The following is a 6,558-nucleotide window of genomic DNA, read 5'->3' on the forward strand; positions in this document are numbered from 1 at the left end:
CCCGTTCACCACCACCACCACCAGTGGCGAGCGCTCCGTGTGTCACTGTGTGTGTCACTGTGTGTGTGTGTCACTGTGTGTGTGTCACTGTGTGTGTCACTGTGTGTGTATGTGTCACTGTGTTTGTCACTGTGTATGTCACTGTGTGTGTGTCACTGTGTGTGTCACTGTGTGTGTCACTGTGTGTGTGTCACTGTGTGTGTGTCAATGTGTGTGTGTGTCACTGTGTGTCACTGTGTGTGTCACTGTGTGTGTCACTGTGTGTGTGTCACTGTGTGTGTGTCAATGTGTGTGTGTGTCACTGTGTGTCACTGTGTGTGTCACTGTGTGTGTCACTGTGTGTGTGTTCACTGTGTGTGTGTCACTGTGTGCGTCACTGTGTGTGTGTCACTGTGTGTGTGTCACTGTGTGTGTCACTGTGTGTGTGTGTGTCACTGTGTGTGTCACTGTGTGTGTGTCACTGTGTGTGTCACTGTGTGTGTGTGTCACTGTGTGTGTGTGTGTGTCACTGTGTGTGTCACTGTGTGTGTGTGTCACTGTGTGTGTGTGTGTGTCACTGTGTGTGTCACTGTGTGTGTGTGTCACTGTGTGTGTGTCACTGTGTGTGTCACTGTGTGTGTCACTGTGTGTGTGTGTCACTGTGTGTGTGTCAATGCGTGTGTGTGTCACTGTGTGTCACTGTATGTGTCACTGTGTGTGTCACTGTGTGTGTGTCACTGTGTGTGTGTCAATGTGTGTGTGTGTGTCACTGTGTGTCACTGTGTGTGTCACTGTGTGTGTCACTGTGTGTGTGTTCACTGTGTGTGTGTCACTGTGTGTGTCACTGTGTGTGTGTTCACTGTGTGTGTGTCACTGTGTGTGTCACTGTGTGTGTGTCACTGTGTGTGTGTCACTGTGTGTGTCACTGTGTGTGTGTGTCATTGTGTGTGTGTCACTGTGTGTGTCACTGTGTGTGTGTCACTGTGTGTCACTGTGTATGTGTCACTGTGTGTGTGTCACTGTGTGTGTGTGTCACTGTGTGTGTCACTGTGTGTGTGTGTCACTGTGTGTGTCACTGTGTGTGTGTCACTGTGTGTGTGTCACTGTGTGTGTCACTGTGTGTGTGTCACTGTGTGTGTCACTGTGTGTGTGTCACTGTGTGTGTCACTGTGTGTGTGTCACTGTGTGTGTGTCACTGTGTGTGTGTGTCACTGTGTGTGTCACTGTGTGTGTGTGTCACTGTGTGTGTCACTGTGTGTGTCACTGTGTGTGTGTCACTGTGTGTGTCACTGTGTGTGTGTCACTGTGTGTGTCACTGTGTGTGTGTCACTGTGTGTCACTGTGTGTGTCACTGTGTGTGTGTCACTGTGTGTGTCACTGTGTGTGTGTCACTGTGTGTCACTGTGTGTGTCACTGTGTGTGTGTCACTGTGTGTGTGTGTCACTGTGTGTGTCACTGTGTGTGTGTCACTGTGTGTGTCACTGTGTGTGTGTCACTGTGCGTGTCACTGTGTGTGTGTCACTGTGTGTGTGTGTCACTGTGTGTCACTGTGTGTGTGTCACTGTGTGTCACTGTGCGTGTCACTGTGTGTGTCACTGTGTGTGTGTCACTGTCTATCACTGTGTGTGTGTCACTGTGTGTCACTGTGCGTGTCACTGTGTGTGTGTCACTGTGTGTGTCACTGTGTGTGTCACTGTGCGTGTCACTGTGTGTGTGTCACTGTGTGTGTGTCACTGTGTGTCACTGTGTGTGTCACTGTGTGTGTGTCACTGTGTGTCACTGTGCGTGTCACTGTGTGTGTGTCACTGTGTGTGTGTCACTGTGTGTCACTGTGTGTGTCACTGTGTGTGTGTGCCACTGTGTGTGTGCCAGTGTGTCACTGTGTGTGTGTCACTGTGTGTCACTGTGGGTGTGTCAGTGTGTGTGTGTCACTGTGTGTGTCACTGTGTGTGTGTCACTGTGTGTGTCACTGTGTGTGTGTCAATGTGTGTGCCACTGTGTGTGTGTCACTGTGTGTCACTGTGTGTCACTGTGTGTGTGTCAGTGTGTGTGTGACTGTGTGTGTGTCACTGTGTCTCACTGTGTGTGTCACTGTGTGTGTGTCACTGTGTGTCACTGTGTGTCACTGTGTGTGTGTCACTGTGTGTGTGTCAGTGTGTGTGTGTGTGTCACTGTGTGTGTCACTGTGTGTGTGTGTCACTGTGTGTGTGTGTCACTGTGTGTGTGTCACTGTGTGTCACTGTGTGCGTGTCACTGTGTGTCAGTGTGTGTGTCACTGTGTGTGTCACTGTGTGCGTGTCACTGTGTGGCAGTGTGTGTGTCACTGTGTGTATGTCACTGTGTGTGTGTCATTGTGTGTCACTGTGTGCGTGTCACTGTGTGTCAGTGTGTGTGTGTCAGTGTGTGTATGTCACTGTGTGTGTGTCACTGTGTGTGTCACTGTGCGTGTCACTGTGTGTGTGTGTCACTGTGTGTGTGTCACTGTGTGTGTCACTGTGTGCGTGTCACTGTGTGTCACTGTGTGTATGTCACTGTGTGTGTGTCACTGTGTGTGTCACTGTGTGCGTGTCACTGTGTGTCAGTGTGTGTGTCAATGTGTGTGTCACTGTGTGTATGTGTGATGGTGGTGGTGGCAGTGTTGGTGGAGACAGTGATAAGAGAAGTTCCATCGGGGTTTTGTGATCACGCTACAACGCTGACATTTCCCCTCCATCCGCGATGCCAGGTCAGACTCGTACAGAGACCCACAGACTCACACAAAGGCCCGTAGACTCACAGAGACCCATAGACTCACACAGAGACCCATAGACTCACACAGAGATCCATAGACTCACACAGAGACCCGTAGACTCGCACAGAGACCCGCAGACTCACACAGAGACCCACAGACTCACACAGAGACCCACAGACTCACACAGAGACCCACAGAACCACACAGAGACCCACAGACTCACACAGAGACCCACAGACTCACACAGAGACCACCAGACTCACAGAGAGACCCGTAGACTCACACAGAGACCCATAGGCTCACACAGGGACCCGTAGACTCACACAGAGACCCACAGACTCACACAGAGACCCGTAGACTCACACAGAGACCCACAGACTCGCACAGAGACACATAGACTCACACAGAGACCCACAGACTCACACAGAGACCCATAGACTCACACAGAGACCCATAGACTCACACAGAGACCCTTAGACTCACACAGAGACCCATAGACTCACACAGAGACCCATAGACTCACACAGAGACCCACGGACTCACACAGAGACCCGTAGACTCACACAGAGACCCATAGACTCACACAGAGACCCTTAGACTCACACAGAGACCCACAGGCTCACACAGAGACCCTTAGACTCACACAGAGACCCATAGACTCACACAGAGACCCTTAGACTCACACAGAGACCCACAGACTCACACAGAGACCCGCAGACTCACACAGAGACCCGTAGACTCGCACAGAGACCCATAGACTCACACAGAGACCCACAGACTCACACAGACCCACAGAACCACACAGAGACCCACAGACTCACACAGAGACCCGTAGACTCACACAGAGACTCGTAGACTCACACAGAGACCCACAGACTCACACAGAGACCCACAGACGTCACACAGAGACCCGTACACTCACACAGAGACCCGTAGACTCACATAGAGACCCGTAGACTCACACAGAGACCCACAGACTCACACAGAGACCCATAGACTCACACAGAGACCCACGGACTCACACAGAGACCCGTAGACTCACACAGAGACCCATAGACTCACACAGAGACCCTTAGACTCACACAGAGACCCACAGACTCACACAGAGACCCGTAGACTTACACAGAGACTCGTAGACTCACACAGAGACCCGTAGACTCACACATAGACCCGTATACTCACACAGAGACCCACAGACTCACACAGAGACCCACAGACTCACACAGAGACCCAGAGACTCACACAGAGACCCACAGACTCATACAGAGACCCACAGACTCACACAGAGACCCAGAGACTCACACAGAGACCCATAGACTCACACAGAGACCCACAGACGTCACACAGAGACCCACAGACTCACACGGAGACCCACAGACTCACACAGTGACCCGTAGACTCACACAGAGGCCCGTAGACTCACACAGAGACCCACAGACTCATACAGAGACCTGTAGACTTACACAGAGACCCGTAGACTCACACAGAGACCCACAGACTCATACAGAGACCCACAGAACCACACAGAGACCCGCAGACTCACACATAGACCCACAGAACCACACAGAGACCCACAGACTCACATAGAGACCCATGGACTTACAGAGACCCACAGACTCACAGAGACCCATAGACTCACACAGAGACCCACAGACTCACACAGAGACCCACAGAACCACACAGAGACCCGTAGACTCACACAGAGACCCACAGACTCACACAGAGACCCGTAGACTCACACAGAGACCCGTAGACTCACACAGAGACCCACAGACTCACACAGAGATCCACAGACTCACACAGAGACCCACAGACTCACACAGAGATCCACAGACTCACACAGAGACCCACAGACTCGCACAGAGACCCATAGGCTCACACAGAGACCCGTAGACTCACACAGAGACCCTTAGACTCACAAAGAGACCCACAGACTCACACAGAGACCCATAAACTCACACAGAGACCCACAGACTCACACAGAGACTCACAGACTCACACAGAGACTCACAGACTCACACAGAGACCCACAGACTCACACAGAGACCCACAGACTCGCACAGAGCCCCACAGACTCGCACAGAGACCCATAGACTCGCACAGAGACCCATAGACTCGCACAGAGACTCATAGACTCGCACAGAGACCCACAGACTCGCACAGAGACCCACAGACTCACACAGAGACCCGTAGACTCACACAGAGACACACAGACTCGCACAGAGACCCACAGACTCGCACAGAGCCCACAGACTCACACAGAGACCCACAGACTCACACAGAGACCCACAGACTCACACAGAGACCCACAGACTCACACAGAGACCCACAGACTCACACAGAGACCCACAGACTCACACAGAGACCCACAGAACCACACAGAGACCCACAGACTCACACTGAACACTGTAACACAACGACTGGACTACAGTCTTAAGAAATCCGAGACATCACCGATCCGTTCCACAACAAAGACCGCTCCAAACAATGCCGGACACATTTAAATAACAACAGCAGCAGCAGCAACAAATAGCAACAGTCAATTAATCAAATTTTAAAAACTAAAAACATTTGTTCAAGAACGAACACAACCAACCCGAAAGTCGACGAGCGCCTCCTCCTCCTCCACCTGGCCGGCGGCCTAGCGCAGGCTTCCCGCACGAAGCGCTAGGCGAGAGACGGGTCGCACCGGCAAAAAAAATGTTTTTTTTTCAATTTTGTTTATCCGCCAAATAAAACAAACAAACAAACATTGCTATCCCTCCCTAACCCCTTTCGTAAGTGTATTAAGATATAATAATCATCATCGTCTTGGCCTAAACGGCTGAACGTCACCACCGGCTGAGGCAAATACGGAGCGGTCGTATAACGTGGCCGACTTACGTAACTTAAAATGTGTCGTTATTTGAGGTAAACATAATTTTTTAAAATTTTATTTACAAAAAAAAGAAATATGTTCAAATACTACATACAAACTAGGTTTATCGTCGTTAGTTGACACGGGGAGGCGCTGTTTCGTGCTTGCAAAAAAAACAAATCCCCTAATCGGATATCGAAAAAGGATCGATAGGTGACCCAGATACTCAGTCACTCGCTCACGCAGTCACTCAGTCAGTCACTCGTTCACTCAGTCACTCAATCACTCACTCACTCAGTCAGTCAGTCACTCGCTCATTCAGTTACTCGCTCACTCAGTCACTCAGTCAGTCACTCAGTCAGTCACTCGTTCACTCAGTCATTCAGTCACTCGCTCACTCACTCAGTCAATTGCTCGTTAAATCACTCGATCACTCAATCACTCGAACACTCAGTCACTCACTCACTCGCTCAGTCACTCGCTCGCTCAATCACTCGGTCACTTATTCAGTCAGACACTCGCTCAATCACTCACTCAGTCAGTCAAAGAGTCACTCAGTCAGTCACTCAGTCAGTCACTCAGTCACCCGCCCGCTCAATCACTCAGTCAGTCACTCAGTCAGTCACTGCAGTCACTCGCTCACTCAGTCACTCGCTCACTCAGTCACTCGCTCACTCACTCAGTCACTCACTCAGTCAGTCAAAGAGTCACTCAGTCAGTCACTCAGTCAGTCACTCAGTCACCCGCCTGCTCAATCACTCAGTCAGTCACTCAGTCAGTCACTGCAGTCACTCGCTCACTCAGTCACTCGCTCACTCACTCAGTCACTCACTCAGTCACTCGCTCGCGCAATCACTCAGTCACTCGCTCACTCAGTCACTCAGTCACTCGCTCAATCAGTCACTCAGTCACTCACTCAGTCACTCGTTCACTCGCTCGCTCAATCACTCAGTCACTCAGTCAGTCACTCAGTCACTCACTCACTCACTCG

The 6,558-nt window shown here is 50.9% G+C and overlaps 1 protein-coding gene across 1 annotated transcript in view; it reads right to left on the reverse strand.

Annotated features, from left to right (window-relative positions):
* The window catches only part of LOC116937120 (volume-regulated anion channel subunit LRRC8A-like), a 32,473-nt gene extending 26,475 nt beyond the window's left edge, over positions 1–5,998 (reverse strand). Inside the window, exon 1 of the mRNA XM_076064297.1 lies at positions 5,307–5,998. The gene's annotated coding sequence lies outside the window, so the exon portion shown is untranslated. The remainder of the gene's footprint in view (positions 1–5,306) is intronic.
* Positions 5,999–6,558: the final 560 nt, after the last annotated feature.

This window comes from Petromyzon marinus, unplaced genomic scaffold, assembly GCF_048934315.1.
Source record: "Petromyzon marinus isolate PM22_M1 ecotype Great Lakes invasive population unplaced genomic scaffold, UKy_Petmar_22M1.pri1.0 PM_Scaffold_372, whole genome shotgun sequence".
Lineage (NCBI taxonomy): Eukaryota > Metazoa > Chordata > Hyperoartia > Petromyzontiformes > Petromyzontidae > Petromyzon > Petromyzon marinus.